Raw genomic sequence first — 22,832 nt, 5'->3', positions numbered from 1 at the left:
GTCAGAAACACTAGGGATGGTTCTCAATAATGTATTACTGATAGTTCTTGCTAAAGAGCAACCAGGGTTGAAAACTATTAGCTAGACCCTTGCTTCCCTAAGTGTGATCTGTGGACCAGCAGCATCTTGTGGGAACTCATAGAAATGCAGAATCTCAGCCCGCCCCCCCTCCCTGAGATGAATGAATTGGAGTCTGCCATGTAATGCCATCCCTAGTGATGCACGTGCACGTTCAAGTGTGAGAAGCACTGGCCTGGAAGAGTCAGCCAAGTGGGCAAGCTCTAAATAAGACTTACTGATGACATGAATCAATCCCTCACCTTAAAGATCTCACTTTGGCCTGGCTGTATACTTGTACTAGGTGTAAAGTAATTCCCCAGGAACTGTCAGGACAGCTCCCTACATACTGGACAGAAGGCTAGAGGCCAGTGCTATCACGGTCTGGAGCAGGGCACTGGCTTGATGTGTAACTGTCACAAAGCGATCACAGATACACCCCATTCATGAGAACCGATGAGACTAGGGCAGTGGTCAGCAAACTCATTAGTCAACAGAGCCAAATATCAACAGTACGACTGAAATTTCTTTTGAGAGCCAAATTTTTTAAACTTAAACTATATAGGTAGGTACACTGTTATTAACTTAATTAGGGTACTCCTAAGGCTTAGGAAGAGCCACATTCAAGGGGCCAAAGAGCAGCATGTGGCTCGTGAGCCGCAGTTTGCCAACCACGGGTCTAGGGAAGCAGGAAATGGCCCAGAAAAAGTACAAAAGACACTTTAAGTATACCTGTAATTATTGATGTTTTTAAAAATCTGAAGTTAGATTAAAAAAACAACAACAGTTTTTTCTGAGGTCTTAAATATTTCTCTCATCCACACAACAGCCATTTTTTCTTTTACGTGTACAAAATCTCTAGTCAAAGGACAATATAATAAGATGTCTAACGTTGGTACATATGTAATTCTAATATTCTTTCTTGCTAATCAATTTTGCTAAGAATTGCCTCACAGAAAATGAGGGAACTATGAAAACTGCTAGTGATCCCAGGTGCAAAACCAAAATGCTGTTATTGACGAACATCTGGTAGACCGGAGCACCAGGGCCAAAACTGGAGGTGAAAGAACTTGAGGGCAATCTGAGGGTGCAGCTGATTTAGTCCCAAGAAGCAACACTGAAGACAAAGACATAGAATAATGTTATTAAATTCAAATTTACTTAAACTTGAGCTTTAAAATTGCTCCATCAGAAATTCAAGACAAGGTCATCAATTAATGTAGCTTCTGAAAAATAGAAGGAAACAAATATTGGCTCTCGGCACAGCCATTCTCATTAGTCATGGTCACCCCAATGACCTCTGCCTCTCTCTCCTCCTACTCTTCTGACCCCAAAGAGACCATTATTAGTTCAGAATTGAGAGAGAGAGAAGATCTGACTTGAAGCAGAAGCATGAGAGAGGCTAGGGAGAATACAAGAAACATTTAAGAATAGCAGAAACTAACCACTGGGCTAGTAGCCAGCCCTACCTATACATCAGAAACAGCTGGGGTTCTTTTAAAAATTACTGATTCCTTTGGGGACCTAATGAAAACCAAGTTAGGTCAGAATCTTGGGATGGAGGAAATCATCTGAATTTTTAAAAAGCATATATTAAAAGTTAAAAATGTTGTTTCGAAGTTAGAATCCTCCTCACAACTGTGATTCTAGCCCTCACTCTGTCTCAGAATCATTTGAGGACTGGAATCACAGTTCTGAGGAAGGATCCTCACTTTTTAAAGCTCTGGATCCATTCAAAATCATTCCCTAATCCAACAGTCACCAACCTTTTGGACCTCACGGACAACCAGTGGTCAGCGGACCACCGGTTGGGAACCGCTGCTCTAAAGGTTTCCTTAGACCGCTGCCCTAATCCACTTTTTAGCACTGCCTTACTATTTTTTCTCATTCATTTTATTTTTATCAACATGACCCATGCAAATTATTTAAAAACTCAAACAGTACTACCAGGCTTAAAATGAAAACACAGCAGTAACCCACATCACCTCTCCACTCACCCCCGAACCCACTTCCCAAAGGCAAACTACTTAAAAAAACATTTAGCGCCCTGACCGGTTTGGCTCAGTGGATAGAGTTTCGGCCTGCTGACTGAAAGGTCCCAGGTTCGATTCCGGTCAAGAGCATGTACCTTGGTTGCGGGCACATCCCCAGTAGGAGGTGTGCAGGAGGCAGCTGATCGATGTTTCTCTCTCATCGATGTTTCTAGCTCTCTATCCCTCTCCCTTCCTCTCTGTAAAAAAAAATCAATAAAATATATTTAAAAAAAAACAAAAACATTTAGCTATCTCATTTGATATTTAATTATATATTCCTAAATAATATATTACTGGTAGTTTTTGATTTATTACTTTTCAACTTTAATTCTGTAACTCATATAACTGCTGATGCCCTGTTATGCACCAGCTTATTCTCTTCCAGTCGCCGCACATAGTTATATCACCACTTTTTCCCAGCCTCTCCTGCAGTCACAAATGGTCAGGGTTGATATTCAGTCTGTATGTTCCAGTGCTGTTGTACTAGTTGTTATTAAAATACTTCCACACTGGCTAGCAAATGGCTACTGTTCAAGCTGCTCTCAAACCCTCTTAGGGGCCCTTTTCTATCCCTATTTGCCATAATCTGGCAAACAAAGGGCTAACGTTTGATACAGCAAGGAGCTTCCAGAGCACTCTTTTCTTTTTTAAAATTAATTAGTTTAATTAATTTTTATTTTTCAATTACAGTTTACACTCAATATTATCCTGTATTCATTTCAGATATACAGCAAAGTGGTTAGAAAGTCATGTACTTTACAGAGTGGTCTACCAATGCTTCAAGGACCCACCTGGCCCCCTGTTATTAACTACTAGAGTCCCAGTGCATGAAATTCATTCCCGGGGGCAGGGGGGGGGCGGGGTGTCCCTCAGCCCGGCCTGTGCCCTCTCGCAGTCCAGGAACACTCGGGGGATGTCTGACTGACGGCTTAGGCCCGCTCCCCAATGGAGAGGTTCCCACCACGGCTGCTGGCACTCCCCAGCTGTGAGCACAGCTCAGGGCTTCTGGCTGAGTCGCACTCCCCCTGTGGGAGCGCACTCTGGGGGCAACTCCTGCGTTGAGTGTCTGCCCTCTAGTGGTCAGTGCGTGTTGTTCCACCATTCGGTTGATTTGCATATTAGCCTTTTATTATATAGGATAATAGAAGCCTGATGCACGAAATTCGTGCATGAGGGGGCAGTTCCCTCAGCCCGTCTTGCACCCTCTCGCAATCCGGGACTGCTGGCTCCTAACTGCTCGCTTACCTGCCTGCCTGATCGCCCCTAACCACTTGTCTGCCTGCCTGATCTCCCCTAACCACTTGTCTGCCTGCCTGATGCTCCTCATTGCTTGCCTGCCTGCCTGATGCCCCTAACTGCTCACCTGCCTGCCTGATCACCCCTAACTGCTCGCCTGCCTGCCTGATTGCCCCTAACCACTCTGCCTGCCTGCCTGATCACCCCTAACTGCTCGCCTGCCTGCCTGATTGCCCCTAACCACTCTGCCTGCCTGCCTGATCACCCCTAACTGCTCGCCTGCCTGCCTGATTGCCCCTAACCGCTCACCTGCCTGCCTGATCACCCCTAACTGCTCGCCTGCCTGCCTGATTGCCCCTAACCACTCTGCCTGCCTGCCTGATCACCCCTAACCACCTCTTCCTCAACCCCCGCCACCGCGGCTTCATCCAGAAGGATGTCCAGAATGACGTCCGGAAGGTTGTTCAGCTGTCCAGTCTAATTAGCATATTACACTTTTATTATTATAGGTCCCTTGTGCTGTAATCTACAACTCTGTGACTGTTCTGTAACTACCAATCTATACTACTTAATCCCTTTACCTTTTTCACCCAGCCCACTCACTGTCAGTCTGTCCTCTGTATCTATGAGTCAGTTTCTATTTGCTTATGTTGTTCTTTAGATTCCACATATAAGTGAAATCTTATGGTATTTGCCTTTCTCTGACTTCTTTTACTCAGCATAATACCCTTTAGGCCCATCCATGCTGTCACAAAAGATTTCCTTCTTTTTTATGGCTGAGTAGTATTCCATTGTGCATATGTACCCGAACACTCCTGTTTTATAGTGGACCTGTGTTAGGACTGGTCAGTGTCTGGGTTACCATTTGTTGAACATTTTGAATATTGTCCCTAAGTGTGGCCTTATGGTTACATTTTTGCCACTGGAATATGAGTGAAAGTGACGTGTACCACTTACAGGCATGGGCCTTAAACCTTTGCCCCTCATTGTTCTATCCTCGTCTTATGAGCTGGAACATAGACACGCTACCACCAGCTTTTAACCAAGCAGATCAGGACAGTGTCTCAGAGGATGGCAGAGCAGCGAGATGGAAGGAATCTGGGTTCCATGGAGTCTCTATTATAGCAGCTTAGTCCACTACTGTAGTACAGTAATTTATACGATGACCTATGTACATATTATCTGTGAATCCAACCTCATTCTATATGTCTTTTCTTGTGCTATTGTTTTTCTAGAATTTATAATCATCCTTTTTTAACACTAGAAAGACTGAAACTTAGTATATACCTATATTGCCCAAAAGCAGTCAAAATGACTGCATTGTGAAAGAATAATATCGGAGCACTCTTCACTTATGTTCCTTAGCTTTTCCAATAACTCACTTCTATTCGACATTTCTTTCATGAATTTAGGGCGCAAAAGAAATAAAATAACTTATTAGAACAAGTATCGCTGCATAAAGATTCGAATAACAAGTACTAGTTTAGCTTACTGAGCAACTGCAACTTATCAAGTATCGACAATTTATCATGTACTTGTATGTTATCATGTGACGGTAATCGGAAAAAAATGAAAACTGTTATTTCAATACAGAGCCGAACTGGTCATATAAGAAATTTACTCAATCCTATCTAATAAAAGAGAAAAATGGTAATTGGCGTACGACGATACCCTTTTCATTGGCTAATCAAGGCTATATGCAAATTAACTGCCAACTATGATTGGCAGTTAACTGCCAACTATGATTGGCAGTTAACTGCCAACTATGATTGGCAGTTAACTGCCAACAAGATGGCGGTTAATTTGCATATGTAGGTACAATGTAGGGAGGCGAAAGGGAAAGCAGGAAGAAGCCCCCTGCCACTGACAGTGATCGGAAACCCAGGGGGGAGCTAAGAGCTGGGGGGCAGGGCAAAGGCGGCCCTGGGGCCGCCTTTGCCCTGCCCCCCAGCCATGATCAGAGAATCAGGCGCCTTTGCCGCCCTGGCCAGTGATAGCAGGAAGTAGGGGTGGAGCCAGCGATGGGAGCTGGGCACGGTCGAAGCTGGCAGTCTCGGGAGCTAGGGGTCCCTTGCCTGGGCCTAAAGCGGAGCCCAAGATCGCGGGGCCGCTGCAGCTGCGGGTCCCCGCTGCCCGAGCCGGACGCCTAGGCCAGAGGCGTTAGGCCTGGGCAGGGGCGGAGCCTGCAACTGCGGGGAGCTGGGGGTCCCCTGCCCAGGCCTGACACCTCTGCCGGAGGCCTCAGGCCTGGTCAAGGGGCCGATCCGGTGATTGGTGATCGGAGGGTGATGAGGGTCAACTCCTCTGGCCGAGGCATCAGGCCTGGGTGGGGGGCGGAGCCGGGGATTGGGGGGATATGATGGTCCCCTTGCCCAGGCCTGAAGCCTGGGTCAGAGGCATCAGGCTTGGGCGGGGGGTGGAGCAAGCAATCAGAGGGAGATGGGGGTCCCCTGCCCAGGCATGATTCCTGGGCCAGAGGCCTCAGGCCTGAGCGGGGGCCAGAGCCAGTGATCAGGGGGAGATGGGGGTCCCCTGTCCAAGCCTGACACCTCTAGCGGAGGCGTCAGGCCTGGGCAAGGGGCCGATCAGGCGATCGGAGGGTGATGGGGGTCTACGCCTCTGGCCGAGGCATCAGGCCTGGGCAAGGGGCCGATCCTGCGATTGGAGGGTGATGGGGGTCAACGCCTGAGGGCTCCCAGTATGTGAGAGGGGGCAGGCTGGGCTGAGGGACACTCCCCTCCCCACACACACCCAGTGCACGAATTTCGTGCACCGGGCCCCTAGTTCAATAATAAGAGTCATTTGATTATTTAAAATTTCCCCAGTCAAAATGACTGCTTTTGGGCAATATAGGTATAACACATATATATATACCGGAAATGAAGGAGGGGGGAGGTAACTACAACGCATTTATATGTTGTACAAAAAGTCACAAAATTCTAAGAAATTGTGTCATTATATACATCATTGTTTTTCTAACTGAAATTAAAAAGCAGTCAAAATGACTTCCTTGGGAAATCTAGTGTTAATTTACTAGGTTTTCTGGATCAATAATTTATCCCAAATGCTCACAAGGAACTGGAAAGCCACTCTGAAGAATATTTTGCACTTGGTCAAATGGATCAGATTGTCAATCAGTTTTGTTTTTGTTTTCATCTGGAAACTCCTGGCGGATCTTCCCCTATTCTGATCTGGATTGGCTTCTCTCTAGGACTGCTGCGCTACCATCACCTTGAAATTTCTCTTTGCTGTCGTCCTAAAATTTTCTTTCGCTTTTTTCCTATGTTTGACTCCGTTTCCAGAATCAAATTTATTATTCTTTCTTGGTTTATGCCCACATTTTGGTAAAATATACCATTTGGTGGTTTCCTGCAAAATGATGCATAAAGATAAATTTTGAAACCTTTCATGCCCTCAAACTGTCTTGTTTCTATCTTCCAATTGATAAATTGTGTTGAAAATTCTAGGTTGCAAATGATTTCCCTTGGGATTCTGAAGGAATTAATCCGTTGTCCTCAGGTTCCAGTGTTAAGAAATCTGGTACCATTTCAATTTCCAATATTTTTGCATGTGATCTGGAGTTTCCATCTTCCCCCCACCCCTGACAGGATTTAGGATATTCCCATTTACCTTGTATCTTGAAATTTTGCAATGGTATGTCTTATACATTGGTGGTGTGGATCTTTTTTCATTCTCCTGGCTATTTTGTGAATCCTTTTAACCTACAAATGTATGTCCTCCAGTTGTAGGAAAATTCTTGCATTACTTCTTTGGTAATTTCATCTACTTTTCCCTGTAGTTTCTTTCAGGAAGTCTTATTAGTAAGATATACTCCTTACTAAACTGATAATCTAATTCTATTGTTTTCTTTTTGCTTTTATTTCCACTTTATTTTCTGGTCCTTCCAATTATTTTTTTTTTGTCATGTTACTTTTAATTTCCCAGACTGTTATTCTCTTATTACTTTTTTACAGCCCTGTCTTATTGCATTAATTATATGCAGGTTGGTTTTGATTTTCACTTTTATTCTTCTCCTTGCAGTCTGTTTCCTCCATGATTTTTTTCTCATTTGTTCTGATTTCTGTCTTTTTAAAAAATGGAATGCTTTCTTTATATGTCTCCTATTCATTGGCTATCTATTTGTATTTAAGGGTAAGACACTAAAAAACTCTTTGTGAGTTCCATGTTCATAGAATAGAATGAGTAGAGTTGTTGACTAGCGGGCTCACTATAGGAAGAATGGGTAGTAAGTCAGTTTTGTTATTGTGTCAGTATCTACAGGACTTTTCCCTAGGGGTCTTCGTTTTATCCAGAGAGGAATCCTTTAATATCCTGCCTGGGTAGGTAATTACTTAGCTATCCTAAGATCAGGATGGGTGAAAAGAGCATAGGGTCTCACTGTTTGGTATACATATAAGTTCATTAAGTTCCTGTTTTCAGTTGAGCATTTCACCCATCCTCTCTTTGTTGCTTGGTATCCCTAAATGAATGGGATACCGTTCATACACTTCAGTTTCTCCAGAGAAAAAATGTCCCATCTCTGGCAAGGACTTCACCTTCATAATCGATGGGGAAAGTTAACTGAGAATGCGGTTCCACTTACAGACTTTCAATCAATTCCTTATTGTCAGCCTTATGCCCCACTTCAAAGCCTCTAACTCCAGAGCCTTTCTGAGATGGCGGGGGGGGGGGGGATTAAACTGGCTGTGTCTCCCCAGTATCCGCTCCCACCCTCCTTCTTTAAGGGCACTTAAGTATCAACGTTCTTTACTACACTAATCAGCTGCCCCAGGTCTCTTTGCTTTGCATCCTCCAAAAATTGGTTGGCATCTCCCATCTGCTGTTGCCTCTTCTCAGGTTCACCATTTCTATAGTGGTGTTTCGGGATGGACTGACAGTAAACACATGTTCAGTCCACCAAATTCTAATCTAAAGTCCCTATAACTAAATCTTACAACCATAGAAACTGCCCCAAAAGATGAGCCTTCGCCAATTTTTTAAACACGCGTAATTTTTCTGTTTTTATAAACACAACAGGTTAGCTAAGATACTTTCCCAATTATTTCAATGTTTGTCATTTTCTTTTTTAATATAAAACATGTATCAGGAAAACCTTTTTTTCTGGATGCCCCAAAAGACTTGATTTACTAACCCTTTTAGTTTTAAAAGGTGGTAGAATTTAGAACATTAGATTATAAATAAACAAAGAAAATGCAGATTTTCATGCAATAAAGCTGTTTTCCTTGACTCCTTTCTTGCCATTTCATATCTAGTCGGTGGTGGCCTTGATAGTGCTCAAGTACTTTCACGGAAGGCATCTGACTCCTGCACAAAGTCATCATCAATATTGGAGTCTTAGCTGTTTTGCTTCCAAGAATAGGCAAAGGAGAGATGATCAGAACATTTAAAAAATAATTAAGCACAAGGCGTTTTCTCATATCGAAAGGATCACAACTTTTCCCCTCCCATCCAGAGGATACAAAAGTGAGGACTCTTAGCCTGAAGATTTTGATCTTGAAGGCTGAAAAATCCAGGACTTGTCTTGTCCTAAACACCAAATTCATAGTTATAAAAACAAGAAATAACTATAGAGTAAAAGTAAGAAAAACACACGAATATTATACCTTTGATCTAATTCCACTCAAAAGCACATATTCTGGACCTGTCAACACTTATTTTTGCCTCCGGCTACTACTCATGACCTCCCTGAGAAGAAAACCATGTATCTAACAAAGAAAAGCGATTCCTAAGAGGAGGGGGAGATTAAAATGTTCTATTTCTTAAGCTGGGTGGGTAGTTACATGGATGTTCACTTTTTAATAATTCACTGAACTGTACATTTACATTTTAGAAGTTATATATTTGTCACATTTTACAATAAAAAGACAACATATTTTAAAAAATATATTTTTATTGATTTCAGAAAGGAAGGGAGAGGGAAGAGAGAGATCAATGATGATTGGCCTCCTGCACGCCCCACACTGGGGATTAAGCCCACAACCTGGGCATGTGCCCTGACTGGGAATCAAACCATGACCTCCCGGTTAATAGGGTGATGCTCAACCACTGAGCCACACTGGCCAGGCAATTAAAAAGGCTTTGAACAGTTAACAGAAATAAATGAAAAGGCAGAGATTTCATTTGTTGTGAAAACACAGGGCTTTCAACTCACTTGGCCATAATTATTGGACACATTGATGGTGATAAAAGGAGAAAAGTCACCCTGATTTACCCTTAAATGTCTGAACAAGAGTCCCACCAAACTTCAATAGTCATCTTAGTTGTTTTACTTGAAACACTTTAATTAAAAGAGTTCTTAAACTCCATAGTATGTTTACCTTGTATCCCTTAAGGCAGTGGTTCTCAACCTGTGGGTCGCGAACAATGAAAATACATCCTGCATATCAGATATTTACATGACGATTCATAACAGTAGCAAAATTACTGTTATGAAGTAGCAACGAAAATAATTTTGTGGTTGGAGGTCACCACAACATGAGGAACTGATTAAAGGGTCACGGCATTAGGAAGGTTGCGAACCACTGCTAATATTGATACCTCTGCATAAGACTATTTATGCAGAGAGCTTTCACGACGAATACCTGGGAAATAGAACAGGTATTATTTTCTCCCATGCTGCAGATGAGGAAACTAAGTCACTGAATAGATATTAGTAAGGTCAGTAATAGTGACAGAATCAGGACTGGTTCCAAACGTCCCATGTCCAATAAGGGCTCCTTAAATATTTTATGAGGAGAAAGAACTTTCAAGTTCTGAATTCAACAACACAATATCAAAGCTGGTGATTTCTATGACATATGTGAGTCTCCTGACATTCCCTGGAAGGAAGGGACGATTCACTGGGTATGACTATGAAATCTGAGTCATTAACTAGCCATTCTGAGTCATTATACTCATTTCTAGTTAAAATAAAAATTCACCTGCTGTTTCAGAAGTTTGCTTAACTCAAATGCAAACAGGAAGCTTAGGACTGGTCACTAACTTTATGTTTAAGGGGAACGATAGCCTCTTTCCCTTCTCACAGTTTCCAAAGGAGGCACATTCCCGATCCACTCCTGCCTGCTTGCCCTACAGTGCCAGTGGTCAGCAAACTCATTAGTCAACAGAGCCAAATATCAACAGTACAACGACTGAAATTTCTTTTGAGAGCCAAATTTTTTAAACTTAAACTATATAGGTAGGTACATTGTTATTAACTTAATTAGGGTGCTCCTAAGGCTTAGGAAGAGCCACACTCAAGGGGCCAAAGAGCCGCATTTGGATGGCGAGCCGCAGTTTGCCGGCCACGGCGCCTATACCATCTCCTTCCCCATGAGGTGAAGCAGTTTGGTTGGTGTGTGACAGCCATGGCTCTGTTTCTCAGTTCTCAAATGGATGATGGAGTTTTTCTATCAAATATACCAGCCATGAGAGATTTGGCCTCAATCTTTCTCTGTACCTGGACAGTGAAAGGCAGAAACCTGGGGATTTCTGCTCCGCAGACTCAAACTTTCCATCAAGTAGAATCGAAGTCTAGACTAGGCTGTAGATTAGTGGTTCTCAACCTGTGGGTCGCGACCCCTTTGGGGGTCGAACGACCCTTTCACAGGGGTCGCCTAAGACCATCGGAAAACACATATATAATTACATTGTTGTAATTATATCACATATTGTTTTTAATTAATCATATAGTGATTAATCACATATTGTTTTTGTGATTAATCACTATGCTTTAATTATGTTCAATTTGTAACAATGAAAATACATCCTGCATATCAGATATTTACATTATGATTCATAACAGTAGCAAAATTACAGTTATGAAGTAGCAACGAAAATAATTTTATGGTTGGGGGTCACCACAACATGAGGAACTGTATTAAAGGGTCGCGGCATTAGGAAGGTTGAGAACCACTGCATGAAACTATTTTGGGCTTCACACCAAGCTATGCTTTCTGATCTAACCTTCATCAATAATAAAGTTAACATTTTGTCTATTGGCTGAGTTCTTATCTGTTCCTTGACTGGTGAGGAAGAACTGGTGCTTTTCATGGGTCCGCCTCAAAAATGCCATCACCTGCCTTTGGTTGGCAGTCTGAACACATGGACTGGATTCCTCCACTCTCCTCGGTGGAGTTCCAGGCCCACAAACAATGGTGTGGGCAAGCTGCATGGCGAGGAAGCTTTCTAAGACTCTTTGCAGTGGGCACCTTAATTACTTCTCCTGTCCTACAGAGGAATACGAAACTGAGGTTCAGATTCCTCCCAGAAATAGCTTTGCCACGCTTCTGTGATCTGGGTAAGTTGCAATCTTTCCAGAAAGTCTTTAAAAGATGTTAGCTTCCTCATCTTTTCAATGAAGGAAAAACTTCCCTATATTTAAGGTACTTTCCACTCTATGGTCTAAAAGCTCAGAAAGGCTTTAATAATAAATGCATTCCAGCATGTTTAAAAGACACTAACATGGATATATAATCATTTTAACACCTTGGCCTCATAGATCCTGAGGATCAATGACCTTCTTCCTCAGGCCTTTGTCATTCCACCATCCTCAAATTCAGCCACACTTAGAATTTACATAATTGCTCATAACTGATCCCTCCATAAGGATAAGATACTCTGAAAGTTCCTCGTACCCTTTGCCACTAGCCTCAGAATCATCCCTCTACTCTTCCATTTCTCTTTTCCTTGTTCTTGCAAAACCAACCATTCACTACACATTCTAATCTCACATCTCCTGCTCATTCTCCCAGACCATCAACACTCTGGTTTCACTTGCCTCCCAACTTACCGGAGCACCCATATGGAGTTCGCAGTCTCCATGATACTCACACCATCTCCATGTCCAACTTTTTCAGTATTGCTGGAAAAAGCCATACATGCAGGGAAGACCTGTTCTATCAAGGCTAAGGCCTTTTAGCAACTTGTCAGGCCCTCATCACCTTTGGATCCCTGTCACATACAAATCCACAGCTATTCTAAACCCTTCCCACTCTCCTCCACCTCCCAACTTTACCTCTCACTCCCAACTTATGTTCAGCAAATCAAGTGGTCCACTCTATTATTTTTTTCCCCCAACAGAAAGGAACCAACCCACTTCAAAGGCAGCCTCCATCCCTCCCAGCTTCCAGCTTTCCTCTCTAAATCTGTTTCTCTTTGCCTTCATTTAACTTCTTTTTTCTTTCCAGGTCACATCTGTTTTTTCATGAGTAACTACTTTATCTGTGTCATCACCAGGGTCATCAAATAATTTACTATTCAAAAAGGGGTCTTCTGTTAGAATAAAAATGGACATTATTTCTCCAAATATTACCACATAATTAAACTGGGATAACAGGTGTGAACCGAGACTGCTGGGCAATCCGGATGTCTGGCCACCCTGTCCTGCTCCTGTCCTTCCTACTTGCGAAGGGCCTGGTCCATGAATTGCCTCCCCACTCCTTCTCTTGGTCTTCAGTTCCTTCCTCTCCACTGTCAGCTACAACATTCTCGAGACTCACTATGATTTTGGTTTTTAAGAAAGTTTTCAGTGCCTGAAGTCACTGTCCTCTCAGATTTTCGCAGTCCAATCATAGCTTATACGGACTCCCCCCATTTCCTTCCCATTCAGGCACTCCTCGGGTGCCTGGCTGACTTTTGTCTCCACTGCCCCATTGACCCTGACCTCAAAGGTGATTGCCAATGGTCTCATTGAAAAATCTAATGACTTTTTCCCAGTCTTCAATCTCTGCCCCTCTACCCTATCGGCCTCCTCCAAATTCTCCTTTCTCACCTTTTTTTTTTTTAACCCGATCTCTTCCTTGTTTTCCTCTCGTTTCTTTCTTCTCAGCATCCTATCAGCCTCTGTCTCCCCCTCTATACATACAAACAGTGGATATCCAAGGTCCTATGCTGGTCTTTTATTCTTCCCCTCACACTCTGAACCATCAGAGCTTCACCATTCCTCTTCATAAGGATGTCCTTCACTCTTCCTCTTTTTTAAAAAGAAAAAAATCCTCATCCGAAGATATTTTTTTTCTATTGGTTTTCAGACAGAGTGGAAGGGCGGGAGGAGATGAAATGGAGGAGAGGTGGAGGGAGAGAAACACTGATGTGAGAAGAGACAAATCAATTGGTTGTCTCTCGCACGCGTCTCGACTAGAGCTGGGGATTGAACCTGAAACCAAGGTACATGCCCTTGACTGAGAATCAAAACAGAGACCCTTCTGTCCATGGGCTGATGCTCTAACCACTGAGAAAAACCAGCCAGGGCTCCTCCATCCATCTGGACTGTCCATAGACACAAAACGTTAACATACCCAAATTCAAACTTATAATCACATTAATTATACAAACATTGCTGACTGCACACTATTTGCGGTGCCTTCACTAGTGGCCCTTCCTATTTCAATTCCTGCCATCTCCATCCAAAGTTACTCTTACGTTTCAGTCTTTGACTTCTCCCTCATCCAATTTGTCAACAAGTCCTCTTGCATTTACCTGTACAGTGTCACACCCAACCCACCTGACTCCCACCCTAATTTAGATTCCCACTGCTTTTATTCTGGAGACTATTTTAATAGCTTCCTAACTGGGACCACCCATTGCTCCTCTGATGCAGATTAATCTTCTCAAAGCACAGCTTTAATTACATTGTTCCCTCCACTTTAAATACCTTTGATGGTTAGCTACTGCCTACTGAACAGGCTCCTTAGCCCAGCATTCAAGATGTTCACAATATGGTCCTAACCCTGCCATGTAGCCTTCTGTCCCACTATCCTGTCCCCAGGTTTTTGTCCCTCCATTTCTGGATATCCTTCAAGTCTTAATACAGGCTGATCCTTACATCACTGCCAGTTGAAGTCCTGCCGATTCCTTACGGCTTTGCTCAAGATTCCGTAATTAAGTCTTCTCCAATTTTTCCTTCTCTGAAATCACAAAGCATTTCTGCTATGCCTCTCTACCAGTCCTTCCATGTAATTCAGCCTTTGGTTTCCTTTCTTATGCTCCCTACAAGCCTTTCACAGAAAAGGTATCAAAAAAAAAAAAAAAAGAAAGAAAGAAAAAAAGGTATCCATGACTTATTAAACTGTACACTCCTTATACTGCCTGGTATGTAAGCTGAGAGGTTGAAATATTAAGTTAACTTTGTATCCATTATATAGCACATAAAATAATGAAAATGTACTTAATAGCACCAAAACTAATTATGCTAAATTCTTAGGAATGCCTAGAAACTAACCATTTTTGTAGTTACTCTTGTTAGATTAATATCAATCATTTTATTTAAACTAAAATAACAGGAAAGTTGTACATTCTTATTGGTTTCTTAACTATAGAGATGGACAGAAATCTTAGAGATCATTTAATTCCCACCCCCTCATCTCAACCACCAATCCTCTAGGTAAGAAAACTGAAGCTTTGAGAGTTTAAGCTATTCCCAGGATCACATAAGTTAGAAATCATAATTATAGCTGTTTCCACTCATTAAGGGCCCAGTGTACACCAGGCACTTTACCTATGTTATCCCACTCTTACAACAATCCTTCAGGGTAAGTGGTATTGCATCCATCCTCTTTAGAGATGAGAGAATGCTCAGAAAAGTTAGGTAACTCACTAGAGAGAGCCAGCCCTGTCTGATAGGGCCAGAGCTGAGCTTCAGGCCCAATTCTATCTGGCTATAAAGTTTAGACTTTTCTAATTAAACACTGTGGCAGAGCAACACCTACCAGGTGTCTTTCCTACTGTTTCTCCACCTGCGAGTGATGATGCTAAGCAAGCACACACACTTGTACATTGTAAGCCATTTTATCTGAAATCCTGGAGGCATGAAAACTCCATAGTAGCTTCATTGCTATAAAAGTTCTAAGGCTAGCCCAGACCGGTTTGGCTCAGTGGATAGACTGTTGGCCTGCGGACTGAAGGGTCCCGGGTTTGATTCCAGTGAAGGGCATGTACCTTGGTTGCGGGCACATCCCCAGTTGGGAGTGTGCAGGAGGCAGCTGACCGATGTTTCTCTCTAATCGATGTTTCTAACTCTATCCCTCTCCCTTCCTCTCTGTAAAAAAAATCAATAAAATATATTTTTAAAAAAAGTTCTAAGGTTAATTACTGCCAACATTGTGACTCTGTCAGAAAACCACTTCAATTTGGAAAAGATACATTTTCAATTCTTAAGTATACTTTCCATTTTAAATACACTGTCCTACCACATTCAACAAGTATTCCTTGAGCCCCTAGATGTCCAAGACACATGGGAGGGTACAAAGTTGAATAATATATAGTTTTACTCTCTGAGAGTTCATAAGCAAGAGGCAAACAATCAACTAATGGTAGAAATCACTCCTCCCCCACCTATGGGAGCTCTGGCTAATTCAGGGACAATCCTTAGTTCTCATCTCCACCCTGCATCTTGGGCAAGTCATCTCACTGTGTCTTCGCGTCCTCAGAAAGCAACTGGTAAAAAGCAATGACTTGTGCCAAGCAATTTCAAGGTCTTTTTCAGCTTTACATTTCTATTATCTCTGAGCTCACTCTTGAGATTATGCTTCTGTAAGTGACCACAGCCACTGTTAAGGGAAGGGAACTGGAGGATGCCCAACCTTCTTTAGAAGTGACTTGGGAAGTACTGAGTTCTAAAGATACTGCTACAAGATTAAGGTAGACTGATATGCCTCCCAAGTTTAGTATGTATTACAAAATCAAGTTTACTCAAGTTTACCCTCTAAGGAAGTAGTGTTAAGCATTACATTCAAATAATTCTCCCATTATATCATTGGCTTATTATTATAGCTTTAATTCTTTACAATCCACTTAAGATGTTTGAAATATAATGTTAAATAACCTCTATCTAGTCTTCTGTGGAGTTAAGTTAGCGATATTAACAACAAAGCAGAGTTAAGAGCTCTGCAGAGATGTAAATCCTATATTCATTTAGTTAAATTAATACTTCATAAGTTCTACCTGCTATGGACCTTCCCAAACCGCAGCTAAATTTGGGGTTGGTGCACAAGCAGTGGGAAGAGGAGACTATAGAAATATCAATATTTTAAATACTAGTGGAAACATACACTACTGTGAGAACTTGACTTTGCAGATTTCATTTCAATATCCTCACTTTTTTTCAACTAGCACATATAATATTTTTAATCATCATCACTGACTTATTCAGTAACACACTTTCTCCTTGACAAGGCTCCACATGCCTTCTCTTTCTTCCGACTCAGCATCTTAGGAGGTGATGTGCAAACCCATCTTGTGCTGTAAGTTAACACGGCACAGAGGAGGAAATCAATCAATCAAAAAAATTGGATGAAAAAAAGTTAGAACGGTACCCTCTTAGAGCCTGACCCAGAAAGGACTGTCAAAGATAGTCCTACCAAGAAATCAGGAAAAAAGAACTTATTTATTCACTAGTCAACAAATACTAAGCGCCTAACATGTGCCATGCACAGTGCTCGGTGGTAGTTATGGCAATGAACAGAATAGGCGAAGAGACTCCTGGCAGAGTGGAGTTCACGTTCTAATGCAAAGAACCAGGATTTAAAGAACAACTCTAAATAAAATCATTTCACATGGCGATGAAATACTATGAAGAAAAGGAAATAAAGCTACTTAAGGTGATCAAGAGGGCCTTGCTAAGTAAAGTCCTAAGTGATGAGAAATTTTTATTCTTAATCTCACAGGGGTGGATTGGGATGGGGATGAGTCCTTAGTCTTTCAGGGAGGTCACAATGATCAAGTTTCATGTTGATGGCAAACTATTAGGATCTGGCTATTAATACCCCCACCCACCCACCCACCCACCCTCAAAAAAAAAACAACAAAAAACCCAACACACACACACAAACTCCCACCTAAATCTTTAAGTAGGACTTCTCTACTTAGGAGCCACTTACTTTTCTTTTAAGAGCCACTACCTTTTAAAGTTGCTAATTATTTTAGAGGTACTTGACTAGAGGCAATGACTAGAAGGATTCTCTCAGAGCCCAATACCTCATTTGACACCCTCCAAATACTGAATGAGACAGGTCCCAGCCCCACACCGAATCACAGCGCTCCTCCACCGACTCATTAATTCAGCCAGGTGGAGGAGTCTTGTAACCCTTCCAGGAACGTGGAACAAGCCTTGGGAAATCTGGGCACCTTGACACCCCCAAAGTTTCCCCAAATCGTGAATGGGGCGAAAGAATAAACCCGCGCCGCTTTTGCATGAACTCTGCCCCGCCCCTCCAGGCGTCGCCGCTGCAGCAGGGCCGCTGTCCGCGGGTCAGAGGCACGCGACGGGTACGCGCGCCTGTACATTCCCCGCATGAATCATCGGCGCTGGTCCGCGGGGTGATGATTCATGCGCCGCTCGGGAGCTCGCGGCCACACGTTCCCGGCGTCCTGTGACGGCCGCACACGCAGCTTCCTTCATGTTAAATACACGTTTCAAAGTGCAAACGCCCGGAGCCAGCAACGTGTAGACCCAGGCCAGGCGACCGAGAGAAAAGGCGCCTTTCGGCCGCTGCCCGAGTTCCCGGGTCTGGGAGGAGAGCCGGCAGGTCCTTGCGCCCCTTTGGCCCCCCCCCCCCGCCCCGGCACGCGCCGCAGGGGGCGCGGAGGGCGCACAGGTGGGTCCCCGCCCGGCTGCCTCCGCCCCTCCTGCCACGCGCGGCAGGCCGACGCGCTCCCGCTCGTCCCTTTCCTCTCCGTGACATCTTATATAATAACTCGAGCGGATCAGAACGGAAGCAACGCGCGCTGCCGGGCCCGTCCCCCCGCGGGACCAGATGCTGGCGCCCCCAGCCCCCAGCCCCCAGCCCCCGGCCCCCGCACGAAGCGCCCGGGAGCGCGGCTTCCCGGCGGGGGAAGAGCCGGAGCGGCGACTCGGCGGGTCCCTCCTCGGAGAAGGCGCTGCTGCTGTGGCCGGTCCCCGTCAGGAAACCGCGAGCGTCACCAACTGCGTCAGCTTCTTCAAACACATTTCATGGTCTCCCTCCAGCCCGGGAGCCGGCCGCTCCGGTGGCGGGGCCGCGGCCGCGGCTGGGAGGAAGCCCTCCGAGAGGAGAAAGTTCCTCGGGCCCTCCCTCCGCCCGCCCCGCGCCCGGTCCCGCTGCGCCGCCCGCCGGCCCGCACCAATGTCAGGTTGGGCAACTTGTGACCCCCGGGAGCCGGGCCGCCCCCTCCTGCCCGCCCGGCTCGCCCGGAGCCGGGGCCTCCCCGCCCCAGCGGGAAACAGCGACGTCAGAAACTTCCCCGGGCCGCGCCGGGCAGAAACGCCGCCGGCTCCCCGCACATCGCCCTTACCTTGCTCTCCAGAGGCCACGATCCGGGCGGGCGGCGCGGGGCGCGTGGTGCGCGAGCGAGCGCGCGCGTGGGGCGGTAGGTGAGGGAGCCCGCGCCGGCGGGGGCGGGGCGGGGCGGCGGGGGTGCGAGCCGCGCGGGGCGGGGGCTGGGCCGGCCCGGCGGGCGGGCGGGCGGGCGGGCGCGAGGAGCGGAGCGGGCGGCGGGCGCAGGGCGAGCGCGGAGGGGGCGGAGGAGTTGCCGCGGGTTTGTTTACGCATTGCTGCCCGGCTCGGGGCACAGCCCGCACAACCTGATTGGACGCAAACTGGGGCACAGCCTCTCGCGGCCGGCCGCCCGCCCGGCCTCCTCGAGCAGCCGCCGCGCAGCTCCGGGAGCGCCCTGCTGGGCTCGGCCCCCGGCGGCGCCCGGGCCTGGAGGGGACAAGCGCGGCGGCAGTGGAGCCACACATTGGCCCTGAGCTTGCAGTTGCCCACCTGTAGTGGCGGATGGGCAGGGAGAAACTAGAAACTTCCGACGCTGGAGACCTCGTAGTCTCTCACCGAAGGGGCACCTCCCCCCCCCACCCCCCAGACGGAGGAAGCGTGCCCTTGAATGGATGGAAAGGCAGCTCAAATGTTGATATGCCCCTTGGGTGATGGTCATGCCGAGGCTTCCGGTGTAAGCCCTCCCTAGGGGATGCAGTTTCTTCCCTCCTGTCTCCAGCATCTCTGCTTGCAATCCGCCCCCCCGGCCCCCCCCCCCCCCGTGCGCAGCATTCAAAGTTGCCACCCCCCAAGTGACCTTGCCTCATGGTGCTCAAGACCCTCAGATGACTCCGATGACCTCAAGCCCCAATCCTTTAGTCTCAGAGTCTCCTCTCTATTGCCCAACCAGCACCCCAATAAGCCTGGTCTTCAGACACCTCATCAGATGCCTCTGACCTTCCACAGATGATTCTGCTCCCACTCTATGCCAGGAAACGGAAAACCCCAGGGCTCCCTCCACCTGTCAAAGGCTCATACACTCAGCATGTCTAACGAGTGCAGCCTCCCCTACCGCCCCCCCGCCCCCCCCCACACACACACCTTCACCTGCAGAATGCCCCTGTGGCTGGCATCAATGTGGCTTGAAGGTCAGGCGTGTGCCCACTCTGTGCCCCCACTGTCCGTGGATCCTGAAGCACAGGAGCCGGGTTTTGACAGGGCTCTGAAGATGGGAGAGATGAACGCTGCAAGAATGCAATTGTCTGAATGTCTGCAGTTCTGCTGGGACTAGAAAAACTCCAGTCTATCAAGAGGGTCTCCTGATAGAGGGTTCACGAACCTCATTTTGATTTTGCAAAAAGCAAACACTTTAGAAAACTGAGAATGCCCTCCATTTCTTCTATGTTTCTGTGTCTCCCCATCACATTTAGCCATGTACCCTCTGTACACATAATGGGCACTTAATAACCTGGGAAGAATAAAACTGAGATGTTCTTTAAGTTAAGGCTCAAATGATCAAAGTGAATATAGTAAATCGGGAAGGAATAGACAGGCATGGCCATGAACCCAGTCATTTTATAGATAATTTCTAGGCTCGGAGTCCCTCAACTCTGACAGTGTCACTGTCCAATCAGACACTGGAGAAGTGGACCCTGACCCATCCTGACTTGGGATGGCTGATTCCTTTCTTTCATGAGGTGCTGCTTCCACTGGGAAAGTTGTCTTTGAACTCTGAGGGTGAATCCAAATGAGAGTAAAGTTTTCTTGCCCAGACAATTCAATAGTGACTTAGTTACACAGGAGTTGAAAGAACTGGAAGTGTAACCAGGGTAAGGCGAGGCAATCCTGAGGTTAGCAAGTACTGGATTCATCTCCTCCCCTAGGGTTGGAGGGACAAGGGAAGGAGGCTGCTAGAACCATGAAGGGCTTGTCCAATGGGAGTTGGAGCTTGGGAGGAAATGCATCTACTGCTGGGGCTGTCTCCCAGAGCTGAGTGGGAGAAATCCCCTGACTTCTTCCAACCCTCCAGGACCACCCAGTGGTAGAAAGCAGGAGAAGCCAATGGACAAGATGCCAGAAGGTAGGGTCAACCTCTCAAACAGAGGTGAGCAGGAAAAGGAGAATGGGTCTGAGAGAGCAAGTGACTAGTCCTCCCAGCGTGGGTGCTGCACCTGGTTAACTCTGGGACTCTTTCTCAGAGCCTGCAGGGGCAGCACACACTTTTTATTTTCCTCTTTGCCCTCTTGCTTCCATTTATCCATCTATTCTCTTCTCTACCGTGTATCCTCATCTCTAACATGATGCCCGTATATTTCCCTTTTCTCTCTCACTGTCCTATCTCTGGCTCTCATTTTTCTCTTTGTGCGCACATGTAATGCTCCTGCCCTCCTTTCTCCACTGAGTCTCCTCGCCTCTGCTTGTCCTACCCCTTCCTGGGCAGGATGGCTGCCTTCTTCAGCTGACAGAGATGAGAGGCTCCTATGGGAGGCAATGGGATTCAGAACTATCATATTGTCCCTCTAAACCAGTGCTGGCGAACCTATGACACGCGTGTCAGAGGTGACACGCAAACTCATTTCTTTGGTTGATTTTTCTTTGTTAGATGGCATTTAAATATATAAAATAAATATAAAAAATATAAGTCTTTGTTTTGCTATGGTTGCAAAGATCAAAAAATTTCTATATGTGACACGGCACCAGAGTTAAGTTAGGGTTTTTCAAAATGCTGGCACGCCGAGCTCAAAAGGTTCACCATCACTGCTCTAAACACTGTGCTAGATAGTTAACACATTATCTCATTTACCTTCCAACTCACACCTATTAACTGGACACCACTGAATATAAATTTGGTGGCTTTACTATTGCCCATCACTTCAACTTTGCTGACAGGTCTCTACCTTTCCTCATCTATGTGCCTTCCTCCATTATTTCTCCACATCTTTTCCTTTCATTAGCACACATATTTCTCCCCAATCCCAACTCTCTAGAGCAGTGGTTCTCAACCTTCCTAATGCCGCGACCCTTTAATACAGTTCCTCCTGTTGTGGTGATCCCCAATTTCATTGTTACAACTTGAACATAATTAAAGCATAGTGATTAATCACAAAAACAATATGTAAATACATTTGTTTTCCGATGGTCTTAGGCTACCCCTGTGAAAGGGTCATTCGACCCCCAAAGGGGTCGCGACCCACAGGTTGAGAACCGCTTCTCTAGAGTCTAATACATCTCCATTCTAAATCTCCAAAAATTGAGAATAGGTACTTGGAGGAGGTGGCATTTCAGCTGGCTTTTGAAAGATAGGTAGAGTGTCAGTAAATGGAGGTTGAGGAAGGGCATTCTTCGTGGAACAGTGAATATTATGATCCAACTTAACCGAAACCCAAAAGACAGCTAGGAAATAAAGCCAGATTTCAGAAATTTGTTGTTAGGTCCCAGTTCTTTAAGACAAACTACTCAGAAACTCAGATTAACCCTAACTGTATTAAGTAGAGATGTCATTCATCCTGTTAGAAGCATAGCATTTTAAAGCCAGAAAGACATTGTCTAGACATTGTCTGGCCCAACTTGTCCATTTTTAAGTGAGGGAACTGAGGGCTAAAAGATAGGTAACTGGAGTATCACTGTAGTTAAACATGAGCACTAGAGTTGGAGTACCTGTATTCAAATCCCTGCTTTGACAAATGTTAGGCTATATGACCTCGAACTTCTATGTGTTTAAGTTTTCTCAGCTCTAGAATAGGAAAAAAATGATAGAATCCACCTCAGCAGTTTGTGGAAATTAAATGTTTTTATGAGTAAAACTCATGGCCTGGTGCCTGGTGAATATTATTATGATTTCCCGTGGCTATTCACCTAGTAAATACCAGAGCCAGAACTGGTCCTTCAAAGTGTTGTCAGCCATAACTGAGTAATCCCCATTACTGGAAGCTATGTCTTAGGGTGCTTGTTGAAGGCCACCTGTGAAAATATGGTGCTCCTCCCATCTGCTGCTTAAAGTTCTCAGTAATCCTTCTGGCTCCCGTTCCTTACACTTCCTGCTGCCTCCTCTGCCACCTGTACCTGCAATCCTGCTGTGCAATCAGTTCTACACACTGTGACCTTCCAGAGAGAGGGGGTCATGAAAAATTAGCAATGGACAGTCATCCCACAGTCAACAATATGGTTTACAAGTTCTGATACAGCCATGTTTTACTAATTGAAATTTCAAAGAACCATTCACATTTCAAAAAATCAAGGAACTAAAGGCATTCGAATCATCTGTCATTCCTCA

At 45.2% G+C, this 22,832-nt stretch overlaps 1 protein-coding gene and 1 long non-coding RNA gene across 2 annotated transcripts in view; both read right to left on the bottom strand.

Annotated features, from left to right (window-relative positions):
* Positions 1 to 18,726, bottom strand: part of PCGF5 (polycomb group ring finger 5) — a 108,917-nt gene extending 90,191 nt beyond the window's left edge. Inside the window, exon 1 of the mRNA XM_059662815.1 lies at positions 18,597 to 18,726. The gene's annotated coding sequence lies outside the window, so the exon portion shown is untranslated. The remainder of the gene's footprint in view (positions 1 to 18,596) is intronic.
* Positions 6,352 to 17,077, bottom strand: LOC132214993 (uncharacterized). The gene is made up of 2 exons (XR_009448382.1): positions 9,870 to 17,077; positions 6,352 to 9,673 (listed from the first exon to the last, which is right to left on the bottom strand). It is a non-coding gene; the product is annotated as an uncharacterized LOC132214993 (long non-coding RNA).
* Positions 18,727 to 22,832: the final 4,106 nt, after the last annotated feature.

Source organism: Myotis daubentonii, chromosome 13 (genome assembly GCF_963259705.1).
Source record: "Myotis daubentonii chromosome 13, mMyoDau2.1, whole genome shotgun sequence".
Lineage (NCBI taxonomy): Eukaryota > Metazoa > Chordata > Mammalia > Chiroptera > Vespertilionidae > Myotis > Myotis daubentonii.
The sequence above is the reverse complement of the archived record's forward strand: the minus strand, read 5'-3'. Positions and strand labels throughout refer to the sequence as shown.